The sequence below is a fragment of the Cnephaeus nilssonii genome (assembly GCF_951640355.1).
Source record: "Cnephaeus nilssonii genome assembly, chromosome: 10".
NCBI classification, from domain to species: Eukaryota; Metazoa; Chordata; class Mammalia; order Chiroptera; family Vespertilionidae; genus Cnephaeus; species Cnephaeus nilssonii.
In genome coordinates, this window is record NC_137081.1 from 39874110 (window position 1) to 39886095 (window position 11986).

Genomic DNA, 11986 nt, shown 5'->3' on the forward strand with positions numbered 1-11986 from the left:
TTATGTTCCCAATGCTCATGTTCAAAGATATTTATGTATGGTTCATCCAGTCTTTCCTATTCAACTTTTAAGGGCTGGGATATTTTGCCTCTACTGTAAATCCTTATAATGTTCTATACATTGTAAATGCAATAAAATGTTAAAATTATAGTAATGGCAGCAGATTTTTATATGTATTTATTTGATAGTGTTATCACTTTGGATAATAAGTTTGTTTTCTGTTAATAAAGATTGTTCATAAAGTCTAGGGAGAATTAAGTCATACTGGTTTCTTTAACATAACCTAATGAATTCTGCATTTATCCACATTGCTTTTTTGTAAAACTAAATTTTTACCAACATTTTCTAAAATCTTTAATTAAACTAAAATGTAACTTCTTTATTTTGAGATAATCTGGAGTTTTAGAAGAGAGGTTAAATACCCTCTCTCTCAGGCTTTGTTTCCAACAACCTCCATCAGGCTTGGCACAGAAATCCAGGGCTTTCACTAAATCCTACATTGTCAGAAATTATTAGTTTCTCAATTAATGGGTAGTGGGTAAATTTTGTTTGTTCTTACCAATAAGTTCATTTTTAAGACCTAGAAAGTCAATGTGTATTTGGGGCAGGGAAAGCATATTAGAACAAAATTAGCTATGTTTAAAATAACAGAATTAGTCATATTATGCTATAAATAATAGCAGCTCCAGAATGGCTACAATGAATTTAGAATTTCCAGAATTTGGAAATTAGCAAGCCTTCTACCTTTTAGGGTTTTTTCCTTAAGGGCTACAAGCATAATGATAAGAGAACAGAGAGTAGACAAGACTATAAGTTTGCTTTTTGAGGGCCCACATTCCAAATGTAAAAACTTTAATCTTGTAAAGACTCCCCATCTAGAAGGGGTCATACTTCAACTCCCTGTCAGCTAGCACAGATTATAACACAGCCCCCTAATGGGGACTGCTTAACAACCAGGTAAGCCATGGAGTGAGTGGTAGTGAGGCAAGGGGCCCATGGCAGGTGGTGTACATCCTGGCAGAGGAGAGCAGGAGGGAACAGAGAGGGCACAGAAAGAGACTTTGCAATTCTCCATGAGTTGGTCTGACTATTTGCATCTACAAAATTTGCAAATCCAAAAGTAGGAGATGTAATTCTGAGGACTGGTTTTAAATAAAATACTATTTATATCCTGAATGTACATTCTGAACCAAAGAGCTCCCTTCCAGTTCCTTGATCTCAAGGTTTTTTGTTTTGTTTTGTTTTGTTTTAAAGAAATGAGTGATTCTACCATTGGGTTTGATTGAAATGTCCCTTTGCTTCAGCCATGTTACCCAAGCCTAATCAGTCTGTGGATGCCAATGGTGAGGGAGTATCACATTGCAGTAGTAACTCAAATTGTTTAACCATATTATTTGTTTATATGTTCTACAACCTGTTTGACCTGGCCTGTTTGGCTCCACTTAGCCAAATCTATCTGTGATCTATGGTGATTGGTGATATAGCCAAATTAACCTCCCATTCTGTCCATGTACCTACCAACTGAGGTCGGCAAACGTGATTCCAAAAGTAGGAAGAAGAATCTCCTGAACAACCAATGAGTCAAAGAAGAAATCAAAGGGAAATTTAAAAAAAATACCCTAAAACTAATGACAATGGAAACACAACATACCAAAATCTATAGGATGCTGCAAGAGCAGCTTTTTTTTAAAAAATTTGTTTTTATTTATTTCAGAGAGGAGAGAGGGATAGAGATAATGATGTGAGAGAATCATTGATTGGCTGCCTCCTGCAAGCCCCCTACTTGGGATTGAGCCCACAACCCGGCCATGTGTCCTGACCGGGAATCAGACTGTGATCTACGTTGACACTAGATCACCGAGCCACACCGGCTGGGCTGCAAAAGCAGTTTTAAGAGAGACGTTTATAGAGATAAATGCCTTGATTAAGAAAAATGATCTCAAACTACCTAATTTTATACCTCAAAGAACTAGAAAAAGGAAAAACTATGCCAATGTTAAGAAAGAAAAAGCAAAGATCAGAGCAGAAATAAATGAAATAGAGATCAGAAAAACAATAGAAAAGGTCAATAAAATGGGTTTTCTGAAAAAAGATAAAACAGACAAACCTTTAACTTGACTAAGAAAAAAAGACAGGCTTAAAATCAGAAATGAAAGGATACAACAGATACCACAGAAGTAGAAGGGATTATAAAGACAATTATGAACAATTACATGCCACCAAACTGGATAACCTAGAATAAATAGATAAATGCCTAGAGACAACCTACCAAGACTGAATGATGAAGAAATAGAAAATTCAAACAGTTCAATAACAAGGAGACTGAATCAGTAATCAAAAACCTCCCAACAAGGAAAAATACAGGACCAGATGTTGTCACTTGAAAATACTGCTAAACATTTAAGAGGAATTAATACCAGTCCTTCTCAAACTCTTCCAAAAAATTAAAGAGGAGAGAGTATTTCCAAATTCATTTTACAAGGCTAGCATTACTTTGATAGCACAGTCAGATAAGAACACTATAAGAAAAGAAACCCATAGACCAATATCCTTGATGAATAACAAAATGTTAGCAAACCAAATTTAATACCACAGTAAAAGGTTCATACATCCTAGTCAAGCAGGATTTATCTCTTGGATGCAAGGATGGTTCAACACACACAAATCAATAAATGGGATACACCATATACACCATATTAATAGAGTTATAGGTAAAATCATGATCATCTTAACAGGTACAGAAAAGTTACTTGACAAAATACAACAAACATCCTTTCATGATAAAAACTCAACAAATTTAGAAGAAACACACCTCAACATAATAAAGACCATATATGATAAGCCCACAGCTAACATCATACTCAATGGTGGAAGATGAAAGCTCTTCCTCTAAGATCAGGAACATGACAAGGATGTCTACCAGTACTCTAATCACTCTTATCTTACTCAACGTCATACTGGAATCCTAACCAGAGCAATCACTTTCTTCATCCTTTCAAGATAAAGAAAGGTATCCAAGTCAGAAAGAACGAAGTAAAATTGTCTGTCTTGGTAGATTATATGATCTTATATAGAGAAAATCCTACCAACCAAAAAACTGTTATAACTAATCAACAAATTTAGTAAAGTTGCAGGATATTAAATCAGCCTGCAGAAGTAAGTGTGTTTTTATACACCAATAAAATAACTGAAAAGCAAGTAAAACAATTTCACAATATCAACAATAATAAAACATGGGAATAAATTTAACCAAGGAAGTGAAAGATCAGTACACTGAAAACGATAAGACTTTGTTAAATGAAATTGAAGAAGACACAAACAAATGGAAAGATATCCCGAGTTCATAGATCAGAAGAAATAATATTGTTAAAATGTTCATACAACCCTAAATCATCTATAGATTTAATGTAATCCCTATCAAAATCCCAATGGCATTTTTCACAAAAAACTTTAAAAATCCTAAAATTTGTATAACCCCCAAAGACCTCAAATAGCCAAAGCATTCCTGAGAAAGGACAAAGACCGAGGCATCATACTTCCTGATATAAAACTAATACAAAGCTGTAGTAAGCAGAACAGTATGGTACTGTCATAAAAATAGACACATAGACCAATGGAATGTAATTGAGATCTCAGAAATAAACAGCCAAGTGTATGGTCAAATAATACATGGCTAAGAAGACTCATTGGGAAGATGGTAGTCTCTTTAATAAATGGTGCTGGGAAAACGATAACCATAGGCAGAAAAATGAAACGGGATCCTTATCTTACACCACTCACAAAAAGGAACTCATCATGGACTAAAAACTTAAACAGAAGATCTGAAACTGTAAAACTAGAAGATGTTTAGAGGAAAAGCTCTTTGACATTGGTTTTTGGCAACGTTTTTTTAATATGGCACCAAAAGCACAAGCAGTGAAAGCAAAAATCAAAAAGTAGGACTACATCAAACAAAAGGCTTCTGTCCAGCAAAAGAAATAACAAATGAAAAGGCAATGAGAAAATATTTGCAAAACTTATATCTGGTAAGCAGTTAATATCTAAATATATAAAAACTCATACAACTCATTAAAAAATAGGCAGAAGAATCGATAGGCATTTTTTCCAAAGAAGACGTTCAAATGGTTAACAGGTACATGAAAAGATGCTCAACATCACTAATCATCAGGGAAATGCAAATAAAAACCACAATGAGATATCACCTCACACCTGCCAGATTGACAATCATCAGAAAGACAAAAGATAAATGTTGGCAAGGATGTAGAGAAAAGGGAATCCTTGTGCACTGTGGCTGGGAATGTAAATTGATGTAGCCACTATGGAAAACAATATGGTGATTCATCAAAAAATTAAAAATAGAACTACCAAATGATCCAGCCTTCACATTTTAGGTATATATCCAAAGGAAAAGAAAACAGGATCTGCAAGACATATCTGCACTCCCATATTTATTGCTAAATGAAATAAATCAGAGAAAGACAAATATGATATCTCTTATATGTGAAATCTGCAAAAAGCCAAACTTATAGAAACAGAGAATAGAAAGGTGGTTACCAGGGGCTGGGAGATTGGGGCAATGGGGAGATGCTGGTTGCTCAAAGCATACAAATTTCCTGTTAGAATATCAATTCTGGGATCTAACGCACAACATAGTAATTGAAAGGTTTGGAGTGGGTGGGGTCACGCACCTATGACATGAGGCCATAATGTGTCAAAAGAACTTTTATTTCAGGCACCTGGGTGCAGGTGGACTGAGTCCAAAAAGAGAACCAGCGGTGACTGAAGGGAGAGGCATTTATCTTTTGTCTTTCTGATGATAGTCAATCTGGCAGGTGTGAGGTGATATCTCATTTTTATTAGCTTCTGCTGGTTCTAAGCAGTTCTGCTGAGGTACAGAGCTTGACTGACAGGTCCCGTCTGTTCTTGGTTCCTCCCGGCGCCAGATGTCTAGTGGTTATCTAGGATATGCTGAGCTCAAGGCTGCAAGCTTTCTGCAAGATATTTGTGAAGCACAATAAGTTTTCTCTGCCCCTGTTTTATTCTCTTTAACCCTTTCAGTAATAATAGTTAACAATACTGTATTATATACTTGAAAGTTTCTAAAAGTAGATCTTAAATATTCTCACTGCAAAAAATAAGTGGTCATTGTGTGATGTGATAGAGGTGCCAGCCAATGCTACAGTGGTCATCATTTTACAATATCTGAGTGCATTAAATCAACACACACACCTTAAACTTACATAGCGGTATATGTCAATTATATCTCAATTAGTGGTGCAGTGCACAGATTCGTGCACATTGAAAGGAAATTAATTAGAAGAAATATTCGTGCGGTAATTACATCACTGCAAAAAATTACATGTCAAAATAGTATATATAATATAGTATTATAAAATTAAAACGTGTGCTATTGGCGCCAGCGAGAGCTTCATATGTATCATGCATGTGTGAGTCAATGTTTATTTTTAAATTGCCAGTGTGTGTCATATGTACCTGTTGGTCAGTCGGTTGGACATACAGTGGGTCACTTAGCCTATAATATATATAGATAAGGCTGACAAAAATTAGGAATACTAATATTTTAAGTCTAAAGTTTTGCTACCTCAAAGTATCCTCAAACATCTCCATAGAAATTTAAATATTTTCCCCAAATACCTTCAAAAACCTATTTAATAGTACAACACAATTCAGGCCATGATATACTATTGGCAATTTAATGAAATGGAAAATATAGATTAAATATCCAACATACTGTGAGATTTCAAAATGAATGTTAAATATAGCTATTTCCTTTCCCCCTAGAATTTTTTTTCTTAAATTTACCAGTGAGATATATGGAAATTAAAAATCCAAAAAAAATCACAAATCTTATTTTAATTATTTATATTTAAACTTACCTGTGTAAAGGATGGGGAAATTATGAAAATAGAATTAGAAATCTGAGAAATTAAAATTACATAAAATAGATTATAAACAGTTATTTGAATGGCAGATGCTTTCATCACACGTTTAAAGTATAGGAAAAACAAATATCAAGGTATAATTCATACACATGGCTATACAAATCACTAAACAATCCTATAGGGAATGTTGCTGGAAGGACTGATTTCCATTCTTTTATGTGATAAATCCTTAATAATGTGCTTTTATTTTACCAAAACAAGAAATAGGAAGAAGAGCGATGACAACCCAAAGCAGTTTTATTGTAATGTTGATTTATACCCATGCATAAAACTTCTGTATTATGATTGCTCACCTTGATTGGGGAAATTCTTTAAGAGGGTTCTTCCCATTTCCAGGACATTTTAGCTTGGTATATTTCCCATGTTATACATTTTCTTGTCAGAGTGTTTCACGTGTATTTTTTCCTTAGTTTTCTAGTGGAGAAAACAGAACAACAATGGGTTTTGTATGTCTGCTGTGGCCTCATAAGGGTGCTTGGTGTAGCGTCCTGATTCGGCGAGCTTGGTCCAGCAAGTGCTCAACCCTGTGGACTAGCTGCGTGACAGGTGTGCACAGACATCTGTATAAATTTTGATCTAACATTAGGCTGGAGGAACTTACTCCCCGTGACACTGGAGCAAGAGACCAAGAGGGAAGTGACTGGGTTCTTGACTCCCTTGCTTCATGAACTTGAATAAGCCACTTAATTTCTGTGGTCTCAGTTCTCCAACTCAGATGACAGCAATAATAGTCCTCCCCTGACTACAGTACAAAGCTGCTGAGAGCCCAACCAGATTAAGTGTTTACACGTTTGATAAATCTGAAGGGATTTGGTGAGGATGGTGCTGATAAAATCAGGGCCTGTGCTCAGAGGGAGTTCAGCAAACATTTGGAGCGAGGCTATCAGCTCACCGGGCTAGCCGTAGCTTAGGGCAGGGACATGCCAGAGTGGAATCTAAACAAAATAAATGGACCGCTTTTGAAGCCCTTCCTTTATGAGGGTGGGTTTGTGACAGGAAACCAGTTTGCTTATGGTGGTGTGAGCTGTGTAGGGTGGGGCACAAATGACCTGCTACTTTTGTTTCCATTTTTTATTTCCAGGTTTCTGTGAGTTTCTCTCATCTTGTTTCCTGTTTTTCCTGAAAGCCCTAGTATATGAATATCTTTTTTCCTGCAGGTGTTAGTAACTTCTTTTATCCTTCCGGACATTCCCAGCAATCATTGTCTTTCAGGTGGATTCTATGACTTGGGTGAGTGATGTATTAACAAAAAGGAAGATTCCCGAAGAAAGGGACTTCTGTGTGGGCACTAGTATGAGGCATTCTTACTTGAAATGACGACATGGATTTCAAAACCTAGACAGTAAATTTTTAGAAGCTCGGTTAAGTTTTAAAAACTATAATCTACAGTTGAATTCTGTTAAAACATGGCTTTGTTGTTAAACCAATGCCAATAAACTGTCAGTAAATAATGAAACATCACCCTCAAACAACTGAGAAAGTGCATGATAGCACTACTTAAAAGAGCCTTATTATATATTAGAGGCCCGGTGCACGAAATTCATGCACGGGGGTGTGTGTCCCTCAGCCCAGCCTGTACCCTCTCCAATCTGGGACCCCTTGAGGGATATTCGACTGCCTGTTTAGGCTGGCTCCCAACCACTCGCCTGCCTGCCTGCCTGATTGCCCATAACCACTTCTGCCTGCCAGCCTGATTACCCCCTAACCACTCCCCTGCCAGCCTGATCGATGCCTAACTGCTCCCCTGCCAGCCCGATTGCCCCTAACTGCCCTCCCCTGCAGGCCTGGTCCCCCAAATGCCCTCCCCTGCAGGCCTGGTCACCGCCAACTGCCCTCCCCTGCAGGCCTATTCCCCTCCAACTGCCCTCCTCTGCCAGCCTGGTCACCCCTAACTGCCCTCCCCTGCCAGCCATCTTGTGGTGGTCATCTTGTGTCCACATGGGGGCAGCCATCTTTGACCACATGGTGGCGGCCATCTTGTGTTGGAGTGATGGTCAATTTGCATATTACTCTTTTATTAGATAGGATAACATGAATCTACATGTATATGTATGTTATTATACAAATATATCCTATCTAATAAAAGGGTAATATGCATGGCTGCCCTCATGTCAAAGATGGCCACCCCCATGTGGACACAAGATGGCTGCCACAAGAAGGCCTGCAGGGGAGGGCAGCCGGGGGGACCCAGGTTGGCAGGGGAGGGCAGTTGGGGGCAATCAGGCCTGCAGGGGAGGGCAGTTAGGGGTGACAAGGCCTGCAGGGGAGGGAAGTTGTGGGGAGACCAGCCAAGCAGGGGAGGGCAGTTGGGGGGTACCCAGGTCTGTAGGGGCGGGCAGATAGAGGCGACCAGGCCTGTAGGGGAGGGCAGTTGGGGGTGACCAGGCCGGCAGGGGAGGGCAGTTGGGAGGGACAAGGCCTGTAGGGGAGGGCAGTTAGGGGCAATCGGGCCAGCAGGGGAGCAGTTAGGTGTCCATCAGGCTGGCAGTGGAGTCATTAGGGGGTGATCAGGCTGGCAGGCAGAGGCAGTTAGGGGCAATCAGGCAGGCAGGTAGGCGAGTGGTTGGGAGTCAGCAGTCCTGGATTTTGAGAGGGATGTCCGACTGCCTGTTTAGGCCTGATCCCACTGGCAGTTGGGCATCCCTGGTGGGATTGGGAATAAACGGGCAGTTGACCATCCCTCAAGGGGTCCCAGATTAGAGAGGGTGCAGGCTGGGCTGAGGGACACCCCCCCCCGCCCGTGCACAAATTTCGTGCACCGGGCCTCTAGTACATATATATTAATTTCTTTATGTTAAAAACACACACCTTTATTTAACTTAGAATTCATGGGTACTACTGTCCTGTATAGCATATCCAAAGTTTATGTCCTTGAGTTTCATACTAATTTTTATTCCTTGACAAAAATTGTAGCTGCTTGGAGAAGTGACAGCTCAACCTCAGTGTCACTGCTGGCTTCCCAGGCGCTGGAACTACTGCTGCTCCAGAGCCCTCCCTGGGGACTACTCTGGGATGGAAATTCTCAGCCTCAACTGGAGTGGAGCAACACTAAAGAAAAAGAAAGAAAATGTAATTTTCCAAAGTCAACTTAACTAAGATTCCTGTCTTCTCATAGAATGGCCCTGTCTTCTTAAGGGTAACTCTCAGGACACTTCATAATGTCGAGAGGAGTTATATCACCAAGAGAACCCTGCTATGTTGGAGCCTAAGCTCAACACAGGTACGAAGTCTTGTGAATTAAAATGTTAAAAATAGCCTTTGTACATGAAAGCTTTTCAGTGATTTAAAAAAATATATATTCCAGCTTAAAGTTAATATATAGTTCTCCCATTCAGAAAGAACTTTTCCCCAATCAGTAAATGCCATGTTTGCTATTTATTTTAACTAAACTCTACACATATATTTTATGTTTTCCAAATCATACATTACTCTAAATAGAGAACCTTCAAGAAAAGATGTTGGTAATAATTGAACAAATATTGATGTAATTTCACATATCATTTTTGGTAAACCACTGCTTAAAATTATAATAAATCCAGCCATCTTTGATCTTTAACCAAGCTAAGTATTCTTTGAACTTGCCCAAGTTTTGTTTTTGTTTTCTTTACCACTTATAGAAGGGAAGTTTGCTGGGTATATAAATTTTTAAAAAATTATTCTCCCAGATTTTATAGGGAAGCTAAGGATTTTTGTCATTAAACATGTTTATAAGGAAATCTATGAGATGAAAACTTTACAAGGAGTCATGGTATTTTGGATATGTTATTCTTCTTAAGTAAAGTCTAAGTGTCCATAAAGAAACATTCCAATGAAGCATTGTGTTGGCATTTGTGGTTTGGGTGTGATGGCATTCCTGCTTTCATTCTTGACTCCTGCAGTCTCTTCTCCACAAAGAGTTTCTTTAATAACATTAAGTCAAATGATGTCATTCTTATATGATGACTATGCAATGATGACCTATCTAACTCAGAATGAAATCCAGAGTCCTTACTTTGGCTTAAGAACAGGGTTACCACCTAATTTATCATTCAAATTGGACTATTTTGCCAGTGAAAGAGGCCTTAAGAGTAATTACACCAGGACAACAGGTGTAAACCATGGTTATCCCAAGCAATTCAGGATGTAGAGGCCCCTAGAAGGCCCTAGCCAGGATCACCTCAGACTCATGTTCTATCAGTGTTCTCTCTTCTCTCAGTCCTCACTTAGCTCCAGCCACATCGACCTCCTGAATACTTTAAAAATATAACAGCATGCCCCAGCCACTTGGAATGTTCTTCCCTGAGATATTGCTGTATCTTGTTCTTTTCAACTTAATCCTGATCTTTACTCAAATCTCATCTATTCTGAAGACCTTTCCTGACTCCTTCCTAAAATAGTATCCTTCTTCCCTTGTTTACTTACTCTCTTGCCCTGCATTATTTTTTTTCATAACACTTATTGCATCCTGACATAGTTATATATATTTGTCTTCTAATTGGTTATGTTTCTGCTACCATAAAACAAGCTCCATCAGTGGATAAACTTTGTTTTGTTTATTGATGTGTGCCTGGCATCTAGAACGGTGTCTGACACTTAGTAGGTATTTAATCATACTTGATGAATGGACAAACGAATACCTGCAATGGAAATAAGTTGTTGGCTAGAATGGGCTGTTTTAAGAGGAAAAACAGCTTCGGTTGACTGACAGATGGCAACTGAGAATGCTTGTATTCCACAAGGGTAATGACCCTTCACAGGCAAATGAATGTCTTTACTAAGATCAGAGAGGTGCCAGGAGGAATGTTACAAGATATAAAGAATGAGTTAGGGAACATTTTGGCTAAAGTGAATGGTAAAGATGGTACTCTAGAAGAAAATGATGACTCCCAGAGATGTTTGTACCATCTGATTATTGTGAGATTATTTCCTCTCTGGTAATGCGATTATTTCCTCTCTAGTATTTTATGTCTTTCTAATATATTTAATCCATTTAAGTAGCCCACCATGTTTTAGATCAACTTAACTTTAAAATTGTATTTCAAATATTTTGATATTATTAGTTTTAGGAAATCCCTTAATAGATTTGTTATCTAATAAATAATAATATTTAACTATCAGAACATCACTTGTATGCCAGGCATTATTTTAAGTGTTTTACAAATACTATCTTACTTAATCCTCGCAGGAACCCTATGTAATGTTGGTATTCCCATTATCCACAATTTGCAATAAAGAAACTGAGGCACAAAGAGGTTAAGTCAGTCTAACTTCAGAGCCCCTAACCCATTGCCTTTGCCATATTGTGTAATTTATTGTTGTTATTGTTTTATAATCATTCTTAGTTTATTATGCCTGTTAGCCCCTGTATTCCAATAGATACCCTGAAAGCACTCCCTGATTTCTCTGGCAAATTCTGAATGTAACCTTTTGTGATTCCATCTACTTAAACCACCACAAGTTGTTTTTCCCTTAGCTGTTATTACAGTGGATTTTTATCTTGGTTATTTATTTCTTTGTTTGTGGCGTGTCTTTTCTCATTGGAATTGTCACCTTTCAAGGGTAGGGACCTGTTTTACTCACTGCTGTACTAATGTGTAAGTGCCCAGTATGTAGCAAATGTTCAATTAACTGTTAGTTGCATAAATAAATCCTGAATGGATGAGTTGTACTAAAACTGTATTTTTTTCTGTATGACTAATATGATTCAATCAGCCACCCAATATTTATAAGCACAAATTCTGCGCCTAGTACCATACTCCAAATATAGCCCTTGCTAAATGCGGGGTCCTCCTCTAAGCACTCTATGTGAAGGAAGAAACTCTTTTAATCTCTACAATAACCCTGTGAGGTGGTCTGCAAGGATTACAAAGCACACATATATACATATACATATATATACATATATATGTACATACATACAATGGGATATTATTCAGCCTTGAAAAGGAAAGAAATTTGGACATATATTACAACATGGATGAATCATGAGGACATTATAGTGAGTGAAATAAGCAAGTTGCAAAAAGATACATACTGTGTGATTC